The 15478-nt window shown below is 42.0% G+C and overlaps 1 protein-coding gene across 2 annotated transcripts in view; it reads left to right on the forward strand.

Annotated features, from left to right (window-relative positions):
* Positions 1 to 15478, forward strand: part of PIK3C2A (phosphatidylinositol-4-phosphate 3-kinase catalytic subunit type 2 alpha) — a 191799-nt gene that overhangs the window by 58012 nt on the left and 118309 nt on the right. The window contains exon 1 of one of the 2 annotated variants that reach the window (XM_015074998.3): positions 13453 to 13607. The exons of the other annotated variant lie outside the window; for it this stretch is intronic. The gene's annotated coding sequence lies outside the window, so the exon portion shown is untranslated. Of the gene's footprint in view, positions 1 to 13452; positions 13608 to 15478 lie in introns of those variants that run through there. 2 annotated transcript variants of the gene reach the window in all.

The raw sequence follows: 15478 nt of genomic DNA on the forward strand, positions 1-15478 counted from the left end.
ACATTATGAAAATAAAAGGGAGGCTTTTTGCTTGAACCAATAGAGTTATCTGACTTGTTAGCATGACAACGAAACCAGTTTTCTTTCCCTCTGGGCCCACGGTTCAACTACGTTTCCTGGTCTCCCTTGCAGTTAGGTGTGGGTGAGTTCTGGCCAGTGGAATTAGATGTGTCACCTCCAGTCTGGTGCAAGAAACCTCAGTGTGACCTTGGATGCAATGTATTGAAGATGGTAGATCTTTCTATCAGTTTATGTCCCTCAACACCCCACCTCTTATTGGGCTTATGCAGGGGAGAAATAACCACCTGTTGTGTTAAGTGACCAAGATTTCAAAGTTTATTGTTAGAGCAGCTAGTATATAATTAATATAGCATTTAAGTAAAGTCAAGAATATACTTCTACCTCTCTATATCTCCATCTCCTCAACTGTAAAATGAAGATAATAGCACTTAGCTCATAAGTTAGCTCGAGGAATTAAACATGTTAGTGCGTATGAAGTACTTTAAACGATGCCTGGCACATAGTAAACATTCAATTCATGTTAGCTATTGTTATTATTACAAAGCTTCCTAGTGGTAGTAAGATGCGGGTTCAGTATAATTCATATTTCTTTTCTATTCAAATTCTAGTAACAAATGATGTCACATCGATGTTACTATCCACATTGTACTGATCTGTGCCCCCATCATTGTAGGGCTTCAATATACTCTGGTCACCTTGGGTTGTCCCACACATGCTCTGAAATTGTTCTTCTCTGATCTCCATATTGTTGTGTGCTACCCACTTTTGAAGTTACCGCAGAGTGGGGAGTGGCAGAATCAGGAAGATTTGCAATCATACTGTGCTAATCAGACCAAGTTACTGCCTTGGTCTGCCCTAAAGCTATATAGATCCTCAAGATGCCAAAATAGACACCTATCCACTTGTGTTTGATTTTTTCCCAAATTTGCTTAGTTTTAAAAATTCATGTAATAATTAACAGCATTTCAGGAAACATTTAAGGAATTATTCACAGATATCACACAACAAGTTTTGATTCATTTAATTTTTCATTGTCAATCCACAGACTTATGGGAAGTGGTGATCAGTCCATACTGCTGAATCCAGAAATTCCTGGTCATTTTCCTGGCCCTCTTCTTACCCACTTCTTGTCAATACACTGGGTTACCACAGTATACCCAGAAACTGCTCATAACTTTGGCTGACAGTGATTCTTAACCTGAGGTCCATAGACCTCCCCTCCCCCTAAATAGCCCCCAAGAAATCCATGGATGGAAGTCAGGGAGCCTATGATCTCAGATGGGGGAAAAAATCATATCTTGGGGCTGGCAGAGTGCCATTACAGCCTGGAGCAGCTAGCAAGGACCCTCCTGAGCCCGGGCTCTGACAGGGCAGTCACAGCCTCAGTGGTGTCCTTGTGCCCACTGGAGCCCAGCCCTCACCAAGGATACCATTCCAGCCCCCTGCCCCACATGGCTCTTGGCAGCAGCACCCGCCCACTCTCCACTGTCCCTACATCCCTACCTTTGCCCTGATAAGCTCTGAGTGCTCATATACTGGACTGATCCTAGGGAGCCTGCCTGTGGGTTGGGAAGGGCTGACTCATGTGTGCTTTATCACCACACCTCTTACCTTTGTCTTTCTACCCCCTCTTGCCCCCACCTGTGGCCCCAGTGAGCTCTGAAGAGTCGAAATTCTGGGACCAATCCAAGGGAGACTGCCTGTGGTTTCAGACTTGACAGGAAGAGACTCACCTTGCACATGGGTATTACTTTACTACTCAAGCAGAAGGAAGAAAACAGCCCAGCAGAACAGCCCAGCCAATGAGAACTGGTCACAACTCAGACAATGAAAAGCCACTATACTTAGAACTCAACTTTACACCAGCAGACCTACTTTTTAAGACAGCTTTCCCAAATCCCCCCTTTCCTCTATAAAAGAGCAGTCCTCTCCTTTGCTCTCCAGACATGCCTACGGTTTTGCTGTAGCTTGCTTGTCTAGATTTCAAATCTGTTGTTCCTGAAAAAAATTTTTTTTACTTATAAAATAACTGACAGTTTTATTTTTTTATTTATTTTTTATTTTTTAAATGTTTATTTATTTTTGAAGGAGAGAGAGAGACAGAGCGAGAGCAGGGGAAGGTCTGAGAGAGAAGGAGACACAGAGTCTGAAGCAGACTCCAGGCTCTGAGTTGTCAGCACAGAGCTTGATGCGGGGCTCAAACTCACGAGCCGTGAGATCATGACCTGAGCCGAAGGTGGACACCCAATCGACTAAGCCACCCAGGTGCCCCTGGCAATTTTATTTATTTTATTTTAATTTTTTTAACGTTTATTCATTTTTGAGAGATAGAGAGAGACAGAGCATGAGTGGGAGAGGGGCAGAGAGAGAGAGGGAGACACAGCATCCAAAGCAGGCTCCAGGCTCTGAGCTGTCAGCACAGAGCCCAATGCGGGGCTCAAACCCACGAACTGCAAGATCATGACCTGAGCTAAAGTCGGCGCTTAACCAACTGAGCCACCCAGGCGCCCCAACAGTTTTATTTTTTTATGTTTAACATTACTGGGTCATCAGAAGGGATTCAGAGAAGACCCCCAACAACTCTGAAGCTGGTGAGGAAACAGGTGCCAGCACCCACCGAGCAAATTGGGCTCACTGTTTTCTCACCAACTTTGGAGTTTGAGGATGATGCTTCTGGCTTTCAAGCTCTATTCTTTTTGTGTTTGAGCTTTGCAGGTTTTATATGGGGGCTGTTAAGCTTTTTTCTTTCTTTCTTTTTTTCTTTCTTTTTCTGAGAGTCCTCATCTGGTATTTGTTCTGACTCCTTTACCGAATCTGACTGTTTCTGTTGGAACTGTGCTGGCCTTCTTCACCTCTTGTTTGAAACCAGATCATTCCTATTTAAAACTGTGCTACCCTGTGGTCTGATAACTGGGCTGTTCCTACTAAAACTATGTTGGCCTTTGGTCTGATTCTTTCTGGATCCAGGCTGTTTTTGTTGAAACTGTGCTGTTTGGAATTTTTTCTCTTTGCTCTAGAGAAAAACCTGTAAGAATTGAAGATTTAGTTATCAAAATGCTTTATGGGTGGTGTCCACCCCCCAACTGGGACTCTGGCCAGTTTTATGTTTAAAAACTATGATCCCTTGCATAACACTCTCTAGCTCCATCCACATCGTTGCAAATGGCAAGGTTTCATTCTTTTTCATGGCTTAGTAATATTCCATTGTATATATAAAACCATATTCTCTTTATCCATTCATCAGTCAATGGATACCTGGGATGTTTCCATAATTTTGCTCTTGTAGATAATGCTACTATAAACATTGTAGCTGGAGAGCATTATGCTAAGCAAAACAAGTCAGTCAGAGAAAGGTAGCTACCATATAATTTCACTAATATGTGGAATTTAAGAAACAAAACAAATGAGCAAAGGGAAAAGTAAGAGAGGCAAACCAAGAAACAGACTTTTAAAATATATATATGTACTAATGTTTATTTATTTTGAGAGAGAGAGCACACAAGCAGGAGAGGGGTAGAGAGAGAGGGAGAAAGAGAATCCCAAGCAAGCTCTGCACTGTCAGTGCAGAGCTAGATGTGAGGTTCAACCTCTCAAACCGTGACATTATGACCTGAACCAAAATTAGGAATTGGTTGCTCGACCAACTGAGCCACCCAGGAACCCCAAGAAACAGACTCTCAACTATAGAGAACAAACTGATGGTTACCAGAAAGCCGGGGCGGGGGGGGTGGCAGTGATTAAATAGGTGATGGGATTAAAGAGTGCACCTCTGCAATGAGACCCCAATGTGGTATGGAAGTGTGGAATCACTACATTGTACACCTGAAAGTAATGTTACCCTATATGTTAACTAACTAGAATTTAACTAAAAACTTAAAAATAAATCACATCTTTATTTTTACTAACCTCTGACAGAAATTTACCAAGTCCTTCCATTACTAAGGTAGGCAATAAGTCACAGTAGTATTAGCAGTATCTGTGACTTTGTCACCAATAGACATCCCAAGAGATATTTCTACGTCACATTATAACAGTTAAAAATATCTTGAAATATCATTTATGCTCATACGGCTATGAAATTATGGTAGTCACTAGACCTGGTATTAGGTCTTACTTAGTACATTAATAAAGAAGCATGTATATTACTATAACAAATGCTAATTTAATATTTTGAGAACTATATTTCAATGTAATTGGTTTTCAATTGTATTTTAGTTTTGAATGTAAAAACATTAGTCGGAAAAAAAGTCTATAGACTTCACCTGACTGCCAAAAGGTCCATGGTTCAAAAAAGAAAAACCTATAGGTTATTTGGTTTGACACTTTCCCACACACCCCCATGTATTTGTCCATACCCTCCTCCATAGTCTCAAAGAGGAGTACCGTGGGGACAAATATATACATTGAAATGCCACCTCTTAGGACAGCATGATAGATGATTAAGAAGTGGGGCACTGGGGTCAGCTTGTCCTGCTCTACCACTTATTTTGTGACCCAGGCAAGTAACTTAACCTCTCTGTGCCTCGTATCTGTAAAATGGGAATTATATTATTCCTTCCACATAGGGTTATTGTGAAGAATAAAGGAGTTAATTCACTAAATCCATTAGACTCTTAGAGTCTACCATACAGTAAGCTCTCAGAAAATGTTAGTTGCTCTTTCAAGAGCCTATCATAGCTGTTTCTTTATGATATTTATAGGGAGGGGAGAGGAGGAGAGAAAAGAGTAGGTTGGCTATTCCTCTTGTGAGTCACAGCCTACACATATAACTTTTATGATGCACAAAATTGATATCCTTCTTGAAGCACATGAAGGAAGCAGTTGATAGTTCTTCCTTGAAAAGTTTCCAAATTCATTTTATGTCTTATATAGTAACTCTCAACTGAATCTTTTTTAATGCTGCAGTGGCGGTATAAATGCTGTCCACTCTTGGTTTACAAAGCAGGACTTTCATTTAAATAATAATTGTCTTGCAGGAGCGCCTGGGTGGCTCCGTTGGTTAAGCATCTGACCCTTGATTTCAGCTCAGGTCTTGATCTCACAGCCCTGATATTAAAAAAATATATTTGCCTTTCATAATTCACATTCATTTCTAATCCCTTTAAGACATGGGTCTTGGCTGTCCTTTTAACTGTGGGGGGAAAGACTAAATATAAATGGAAGTAAATTCACTCATTCATTCAATCAATAATTATTAAATTCCAGGCACTACTCTAAATGTATAGGAATTCGTGGTGAACAAGACAAAGTCCCCGCTGTCATTGAGCTTACCTTCTAGTGTAGAAGACAATGTACTAAAATAAATTTTTTAAAGTATCAGGAGGTGACTGATGCTTTACAGAGCATTAAAATAAAGTGATGTTAAAAATAAATAAAATAAAATAAAAGTGATGTTATATACATGAGGACCAGGTGGCTATTTTTAGATTGGGTAGTCAGAGAAGTTCTCTTTAAGCAGGTGACATTTAAGCAGAGATCTGAATGACCAAAAGGAGCCAGTCAAACCCAAGGGACAGCATTCCAGGCAAAGGAAATAGCTAGTATAAAGTCATCAGAGCAGGACAGAGCTTACCTGTTCTTACCCATTTAGGAATGGAAAGAAGGCCACTGTTGCTGGAACATAGTGAGCAAGGAGCAGAGCCCTAAGGTAGAGGGAAACAGGGAAATGATAGTGCAAGGCCTTTGTAAATAAAGGCAAGGTTTATTCTCAATGCAATGGGAAGCTACCACAGTTTTAGTCAGGAGTAAGGTGATCTGATTTACCATTTAAAATCACTCCAATTACTGCTTGGTGAACGAACTTATTGGAGCAAGACTGGATATGGGAAGGCCCATTAAGATGATAGCTTGCACCAGATTACAGCACTGAGAGGGCAAGGAGGGTCAGTTTAGGCAGTAGGGTATATTTCAGAGATAGAGCCAATAGAACTTACTGATTGGAATGTGAGGAGATGCGAGGAATCAAGGCTAACTCCTAATCTTTTGGCCTATGTAACTGGGCTAATGGTGCCAGTTATTGAGATGGATAAGTTGTGGAGGGGATGAGGGGATGGGGAAGTGGGGAACAGGTGTGGGGTAATACTTGAGAGTTCTTAATCTGTGTTTATCTTAATTTTGATTTGTCCACCCAACATGCAATTGGAGATATCAAATAGATGGTTACCCAAGTCTAGATTTCAGGGGAGAAGTCAGGGGCCAGAGATACAAATTTGAGAATCATTAGCCTAGGAATGGTATTTAAAACCATAGGAGCAGATGAATTCATCTAGTTAGGCAGTATAAACAGCAAAAAGAGCTGAAGACTAAGTCTTGGTGCATTCCTACTTTTGGAAGTCTGATAAAGGGGAGGGAGCTGACAAGAGACTAAGAAACAAGCAGGAAGGTTGGAGGAAAACAAAGTGGACCTGGCATCATGAAAGCCTAAAAAGCAAAGTGTGTTAAGGAGGGAGTGATCAATCACTGATGTCAAAAACTGCTGAATGATCCAGAAGGATGAGGACAGAGAATTGACCTGACTTTGGCAACATGTGGGTCAATAGTGACTTGATAGGAGACATTTCAGTATGTGGAGGAGATGAAAGCCTGGTGAGGTGAGAAACCCAGCAAGTATAGACAGTTCTGAGTTTTGTTATCATGGGAAACAAAGAAATCGGGCAGAAGCTGGAGGGAGTATAAGGTCAAGGGAAGTTATACATTCAGGGAGTTAAGTGGAGGAGAGGCTGGGTAGGGAAACTATGAGAAGGGAAACCAGATTTAAACTTTGCTTTCTGCCCTCAGGGAGCTTATGATCTTCTCTTGGAGAAGTTCAGGATGGTAGTGGTAAAAAGTTTAGGCTTTGGACTAAATGAAACAGTATCTGTACTGCTGAGCACAATGTCTAACACTAAGAACTCAATAGATGGAAGGAAGCTATAATTACAGAACAATTTGAAAACACTTTAAGATAGGAGGTAATTAAGGACTAAACTGAGTAAGTAATTAGATGTTAAGATTTCAGAAAACAGGGAGATTACTATCAGCCACAGTGACCATAATTAAAAATCAGGACCCATCATATGGGGAAATGGGTTAAAAAAATCTGTTACTATACCCATGTGAATAAATTTACAAAGCTCTACAGATTTTAAAAATCTTTCAGCCACCCTCTTAAACAGTTGCCTTTATTGGAAATATTTAAATTCCAAGTAGTTCCAGATACCTTGAGCCACTTTGAGGTCTCTGTACCAGTGCTCATGCTTTTCCCTCTGCCTGAAGCATTGTTTCCTACCCTAACCTGACTAACATCTGCTCATTCTTTAGAGCTTCTTCCTCTGGTCCAGTGGGGCTGGGTGCTCCTCTGTTGGTACCAGGTATGCCATTTTACCATAACTTTTACCACAGTGTATTGACATTTTCTACTTGTTTACCTTTTGTGTTTTTTCAGTTCTATTTTTGGGTTTACTAGACTCTAGGCTTTGCAAAGGCAGGATCATATTGTATTCATCTTTGTTTCCCTGTACCCAGCCTGGCTTCTGGCTGACCTCAGTTAATGTTTATTGGCGGTCCCTGGGTGGCTCAGTCAGCTAAGTGTCCGACTTCAGCTCCAGTCATGATCTCATGGTTTGTGAGTTTGAGCCCCAAATCAGGCTCTCTGCTGTCATTGCAGAGCCCACTTTGGATTCTCTGCCCTTCTTCTGCATGCACTTGTGCTCTCTCTCTCTCTCTCTCTCTCAAAAATAAATAAACTTAAAAAAAGATTAACATTTATTGAAACCAACTGAATCTAATATTAGGATTATGCTAGAGAATCCTGGACTAGAAAAGCCTTGAAGGACTGATAAAATAGTCCACTGCCACTTTAAAACAGGTTTATAACATAAGAACTAATCACAACTCCCATCCTTCATCACACACAGTCTGCACAGTTCCACACCAACTTATTTTTTTTTAATCTTTTTTTGTCACTCAATTTCTAATCAGAATTATTAGCATCCAGCACACTCTAAATATGCGTCATGCTGAAATTACTAAGCTCCTATATATTTCTTTTTTAATTTGAAAGTAGTATGTGCTCATGATAACAAATCAACCTGTACAAAAGGAGTCTATAGTAAAAAAGAAGGCTCCCTTCTATATGCTGACCTCTACCCTCTCAGGAGTTCTTCACAGACACAGACAATACTATTAATTTCTTGTGTATTTTTCCCAAAAAATAGTTTCCTATTTTGTTACAACACATTCTAGTTTTTTAAACATAAATACTAGCATTTCACAAATTATTAGTCAACTCGGCTTTTTCCTTTAACAGAATATTGGAGATTATTCCACATTGGAGATTTTCCTTATCAGTACATCTTTCTAACAGCTATATAGTACAGTATTCCATTTCCCATTTTATGACATACCATAACCTACTTAATCCATTCCCTATTGTTGAAAATTTAGATTCCTTTTATTCTTTTTCTACTATATGACTGTTCAGTTGAATTGTGTTACCCTCAAAATTCATAATGAAGTCCTAACCCTTGATATCTCAGAGTGTGACCTTATTTGGATACGTTCCGTATAATCAAGTTAAAATGAGGTCACTTAGGGTGGGCCCTAAGCCAATCTGACTGGCGTCTTTCTAAGAAGAGAAAAGCTGGATAGAGACCTTTAAGAGGGAAGATGATAAGACACAAGGAGAAAACATTCATCTATAAACCAAGGAGAGAGGCCTAGAACAGATACTTCCCTTGTAGCTATCAGAAGGAAGCAACCCTGCCAGCACGTGGATCATGGATCGTGGATCGCAGACTTCTAGCCTCCAGTACTGTGAGACAATAAACTTATTGTTTAAGCCAGTAAGTTTGTGGTACTTTGTTATGGCAGCCCTAGCAAACTAAGATGATAATGCCTCAATGACTACCCTTGTATATGTATATTTTTTTCACAAAGATGCAAGTGTATTGGTAGAATTCATGGAAGTAAATTTATAGAAAGATACCTCTGTATCTTTCACATACCCTTTTCTTTACCTAGAAAGCCCTTCCTCCTGAGATGCTCCCGAAAAACTCCAATGTAACCTCTTCAAGTGCTACCTCTTCTGTGAAACCTGCTGTGGTAGCCAGCTTCTAGATGACCCCCAGTGACCTTTCCCCACCTCCTAGTATTCAAGCCTTTGTGTATGCCTCACCTTTGTGTATTCCTTTCCTCTTGAACATGAGGGACTTACTGACTCCTTTTTTTTAACATATATATTTTTAAAGTTTTATTTATTTATTTTGAAGGGGGAGGGGCAGAGAGAGAGAGACAGACAGACAGACAGATAGACAGAAAGAATCCCAAGCAGGCTCCACACTGTCAGTGAGGAGCCCAATGTAGGGCTTAAACTCACAAACTGTGAGACCATGACCTGAGCTGAAACCAAGAGTCGGATGCTTAACCAACTGAGCCACCCAGGAGCTCCTTATTGACTCACTTCTAATGAATAAAGTATGGCAGAAGTGATGGGACCTCACTTCTGAGATCAGGTTACAAAGACCATGGCTTCTGTTCAGGGGTGCTTTCTCTCACACACTCTTGTTCTTTCTTGCTCTTTCTTGGTCATTCATGTAGGAGGAAGCCAGCTGCCATAGTGTGAGGCAGCCCTGTGGAGAGGCCCATGTTGCAATATATCAAGACCTTACAACAACCATGTTAGTGAAAATGGAAGTGGATCTCTCTTCATTCAAGCCTTTAGATGAGACTGGCAGCAGATAGCTTGTCTGTAACTGTACTTCTGACCAAAGAAACTATGAGATAGTTAATTCTTATTGCTTTGAGCTACTGAGTTTGGGGGGTAATTTGATATGTAGCAATAAGTAACTAATTACCTTCCATCCTCCCCTCTTCTTTCCCCTGAACTTCCTAGCTTCCAACGTTACTTGGACTTCTCTCTAGTAAGGCTCACTACATCATACTTGTTTCTAAATCTCTCTCTCCTACTTGACTATCTCCAAGGACAGAAGCCCTGACTCAGCTTTATATTTACTGTGCCTTATGCAAAGTTCAAGCCACCATTGTCACTTCCCTATATTGTTGTAATAATCTCTAAACTGGGCTGCCTAAATCCTCTGTAGCGTCTGTTACATTCTCTGCCCAGCCTTAAGAAATCTTTTAAAAATATAACTTGGATCATTTGAGAGCTTAAAATCCTCCTCATTCTTAGGATAAAGATCTAAATTCTTAATATAGCCTCCCAGGCCTGGCATGATCTGCTTGCCTCACCACCAATTCTGAAGCCACTTCCCCCTTGTTCCCAGTACAACAGCAACACTGGCATCTCAGTTCCTCAGTTGAACCATCCTCCTTCCTCCCTCAGTGTCTTTGCACACACTGTCCCTCTGCCTGGGATGTCTCCTCTTTCATCCTCACTCAATTTCTACTCATCCTTTAGACCTCAGCTCAATGTTCCTCAGAGAAGGCCTTTCTGCCTTCCATTTTATCTTATATATATTTTTTTAATTTGAGAGAGAGAGCGAGCGCACATGAGCATGGGAACAGCAGAGAGGAAGGGAATCTTAAGCAGATTCCATGTTTAGCTTGGAGCCCTACACGAAGCTTGATCCCATGACCCTGGGATCATGATCTGAGCCAAAATCAAGAGTTGGACACTCAACTGACTGAGCCACCCAGCCGCCCCTGCCTTCTATTCTAAATCAAAGCACATGTAGTTTTCTTTCACACCACTTATCACAGTTTAAACAATTGTTTAATTAGGTGTTCAATGTTGGTCTCTGCTGTTGGACATGGACTAAGCTCTATGAGGGCAGGGACACCTTGTCTTGTTTACTACTGTATCTCTAGCACAGATGATAGTGTCTGATATATTGCAAACAGGGGCTCAATCCTTTTTTTTTGTTTTCTGAATGAATTACAAGGCAACATTCCCTATTCCTTCTACAAACTTTACATCCTTTTACTACCCACACATTTAATGTTCATAATGTCATTTCTCTATGACAGTGTTACCTGTCTTAGGTAATGATCTCCAAGAAGTAGAGACCACAGGTTTTACGTTGTGTGGTATAGGACTCAGCAGAGTTCTACTGGGGTAGGGATACAGCATTGGGAAAGGAAAGTGAAGAATTTACTGATAAATGGCCTTTAGTAGCTATTTTATAGCTGTTAAAATCTCCATGGCCTTTTGGGGGGCAGTTTGAAGGTAAAAGAGCATGGGCCTTGCAGTTAGACCCAGGTTTGGATCCCAGCTGTACTATTTAGTAGCTGTGTGACTATGGGCAAATTACTTTATGCTCTCTGTTCTTCAAATTTCTCAGCTACAAAATGAGGATATCATAATGGCACCTTTTAATAAGATTGTTAGAGGAATTCAATGACTTGTAAAGCACTAAGAAGAGGGCCTGGCCTTAGCAAATGCTCAATAAATATCAGCCTTTTTTTCTTTTCCCTGTGATAAAACAAGGTTGCCCATTTCTCATTTGGTACTGGAAGAAGTTTGGAAATATTTGTGGTGTTGTTAAGTTCTCTGTGGGAGGTTAGGATTGGAACACTTAAAAATGTAATGCCTCCTCCTCAATTCTTTTCTCTACCTTCAAATCTTAATATTGAAGCTAGTAGGAGAAAGAAGAGAGAAATGGCTGCCAACTATGTTCTTATCTGGTTCTTCAAATGACAGCAGTGCCAGTTTGTCCTAGAAATCTGTATTTCTATTGCTAACACATGCATCTTCATACACCCTCTGCCAGAGAGAGAAGCTGCTAAGGGAGGGCTACTAGTTCAGATTCTTGACACCTGGCAATTTGTGGATGCTGATTTTTTGGAATCTGGAGCACTATTCAACTCCCTTTCTATCTCTTCCTATTGGGACCCTTCTGGTCAATCAGAGCCTGTTAAGTATTGGCCATTCAAGAGGTATAACAACATAATGAAGTTCACTCAAGCAAAGGCCCTCTGCTGCTGGGACTCAGAAAATATTTCTCATAAGAAAAATATAAGAAAGATTAAAAAAGTTAAATGGTTAATATTCCCTCTAGACACAGTGTTCTCTCAAGGCGTCTTCCTTCTTTCTGAAGGCACACTCAGTTCTTGAGCAGAAGCTAGGAAACCAGCTGAGATAAATCGTTTTCCCCTCCCCTTTTAATCTTGTGAAAGAGCTGCCAATTCTAGAAATTCCTCCTTTGATGAGAAGATAAAGCAGAACAATGCTGTGGAACTAAACAGATTCCTAAGGGACATTCTTCTAGGGTGTGTAAAGTCTGCCTGGAAGTTGGGTTGGGGGAGGGGTGGAAGAGATGGAAAGCTAAGAGTAGGAGTTGGTAGCCATAGCCACAAAGAATACAGTTGTTTCTAGACTTCTCCATAGCATAGCAACTCTATCCAGTCTCCGCATTTCTTGGGAGGTGTAGGCAGGTTTATTACAGTGATTAGAGGGCTTCATCCACTTCACATCCACCCTACAAAATAAAAAAAAAAAAGAAAGAAAGAAAGAAAGAAAGAAAGAAAGAAAGAAAACTTTTCTTTCCCATTATTTGTTGGAGCTAAGTTTCTACTTACAGCCTTCTCACATTAAAAAAAAATTTTTTTTTTTAACTGAAAATTGCAGCCCAAATCAGTCTATCTAGCACATTAGATTGTAAGCCTTTGGAAGGAGCGCACCCCCTTCTCTTACCGTTTAAGGGACAATCTGTTGTAAAATGCTACAGATTGGAATCAGAACCGAGTTTGAATCCTGCTCCCAGCTTCACCATATGTAAACGCGGACAATTTTCTTATCTGCTTGACATGGTCATATAATTTTTAAATCGGACATTTGAAGGCTCAACTCTACAGGCATAATCTTATTCAATTTTCATGAGGCAGATATTATTATGGAGATTGCATCTAAAGATATTTGGTAATGTAGTGAAGAGCCGTCTGTCTGGCTGTGAGTTATCATTGGACTATCTTCCATACCTGGCTGCTGAGGATTAAATGAGACACTGATGTGAAAGAGCTTTACACAATCCACGTGATGGACTACTAATTACACGCCCCACAGCACCTGATCCACCGTGAGGAGTCGGTAAATACTGCTTGGAGTGCATGATTTTATATCTTGCCTGCTCCTTTCAGTCTTCCAGTCACAAACTAATATCGCAGCGGCCTGGGGCCAAAACCACGAATCTGGGAGCCACAGCCGGGTTGGAGGAGACTGCTGAATCCCCGGAGAGGGCAGGGGAACAATAGAGTACTTTGGTGATTGGCGGACGCCCGGCCGGAGAGAGGGCCGGCTGGGGTTCCAGGAGGCATCCCGGTCCCCGGCCTGGTGTTGCGAGGAGAGGTATCCAGAGCCTGCTCGGCATTTCCCCGGGAAAGCCGGAGTCTGGCCCCCACACCCTGAGTTCTAGCCTCGCGGGACGCGCCCAAGCCCCGCCCACTACCTCAGGTAGGCCGTCTGCACCAGCCAATCCACCAGAAGCCTGGGCGCGGAAGGCGGTGCTTCTCTGGTCGGAAGTGACGTGCTGTGCTTGGCTGGCCGTGGACTCCGCCGAGTCTCTTGGCGGCGGCTGAGAGGGAAATGGCTCGCACCGTGGCTGCTCCGGCGGCTCGGGTTGTGGTGGAGGCAGAGGCTCGGGCAGCGTGAGGTGAGGAGCGATAGGTGTGGCGGGGGCCGGTATCCGGGACCCTGCTGTTCAAGGGCAGTGAGGGGCCCCGGGGGGCCCAGGAAGGGAGGGTCTCTTGAGGCGGCCCCGGGTGCCCGCCTTTGACCCTCCATCTGGTACTCTTGGCGTTGCCCCAGCCAGACTCACCTCCCCCGGGCCTTGCTTCCACCCAGGCTGTTGCTGACTGTCCCGCCGAAGGTGCGAGGGGCCCGCACCCCCATTAGGCCCCTCTTGGCGGGGGCTGGGAGGTGGTGAGCCTGGAAGTTAGTTTTCTCCCAAGGGTGGGGGGCAGGGAGACAGCCCTCTTGTCCTTCGGGACCCGGCAGGAGCCGAAGTGGCCGGTCCTATTCTCTTGTTGAATTGTTAGATTCTGGCGAAGTGTGTTGCACTTCTCAGTTCTGTGTAGCTCTCCTCCATCCCCCTCCCCCCCCCCCCCCCCCCCCCCCGCGCCTTCACCTCCTTGTCCCATCTCCAGCTTATGGGATAATGATTTTATTTCCTCTCCCGTTTCCCTTTTTCCCGCGAATCCACTTGCTTCGGGAAAACAGTATTATTTCAGTATGTATTTAGCGCATCATCTTTCCGGGAGTGCGGTCAGATTAAAAATATTTTCTAAACTCTTCCTGAGTGAGAGAGGAACAATACATAGTTGAAGAAAAAAGCACATACTTATTTTCCTCACTGAATGGTTTGGCTTTAAAAAAGAGATTCTCCATCTGTGGAAATATTTTTTTGTGGGGGGGGGGAGCAGGGATTGAGGAGGGAAATGAAAATTAAGTGAGGAGGACAGGCTGGGGATAACGTGAAAGAGTGAACCTGTGGTAGTTGCTTCTGTTCATCAGCCTGATAGAAGTTGAGGTTGTAATTATATTTTTATTTTGAACAGTGGGTGTTGAATTGACAGGAAGGAGGTCTTCGCCTTGAACGAGATTAACTATTAAAGAGGTCCTCAAATCTTTCCAAGTGGGTGTCAAGACAGACACTCTGCTGGGAAAAATGTTTACTGTATTGGAGTAAGTCACAGAGTAGAAGAGATGTAGAAAAAAAGAAAGCTATTAGAAGAGTGGTGAAGACTTAGTGTAAGGGGAAAGCCAGTTTGGAGGTCTAGGGACACTGACACCAGGAAAGACTTTGTACCTTTGCCTCCTTGGCTTGTGATTAAGTCTCCACAGTAGACTCCTTTCATCATATTCTCCTATACTTGGTGTTAGTGCTCTTATTCCACATGGCAGGTTAGACTGAAGTGCTCTAGTTGAGGTCTATACAGTTGAAGAGAATTGCTTGTTTAATATTAAGACTGTTTTTGAGTACTGAAAAGCATTATGACTGAGAATAGAGAGATTTTGTTATTTAACTCAAACTTAATTCAAAAGTGACTTTATATAGATACCAAGCATATTATGAAAATCTGTTTTGTATGCATGTTGCTTGCAGTTTTTCTTGGCAAGCGCTGTATTTTGGTGTTTTCATCCATAGGTTTCACAAGTTTTGCTGTTAAATGGAACGTAAAAGTTGGCATGCTTGCATTTAGGAATTAGAAACTATAACTTTAGGCAATTAGCTGTATATTAAGCATCTGATTCTTTTTTTTTCTTAATTTTTAAAAATATTTTATTTTTGAGAGAGAGCTGCACGTGTGAGTGGGTGAGGGGCAGAGAGAGGAGACAGGATCTGAAGCAGGCTCTGAGCTGACAGCAGAGAGCCCTATAAGCATCTGATTCTTTGCTTCTCCCTTCTGCCATGAATGGTTCTAAAATAAGATTGTGCATGAGTTACATGTCCAGGAATCTTTCTTTAATCTGGCACATTTTGCACTCGTAAGCACATTCGGTAACTGAACTTCTGTCTAACGA

Source organism: Acinonyx jubatus, chromosome D1, assembly GCF_027475565.1.
Source record: "Acinonyx jubatus isolate Ajub_Pintada_27869175 chromosome D1, VMU_Ajub_asm_v1.0, whole genome shotgun sequence".
Classification (NCBI taxonomy): Eukaryota; Metazoa; Chordata; class Mammalia; order Carnivora; family Felidae; genus Acinonyx; species Acinonyx jubatus.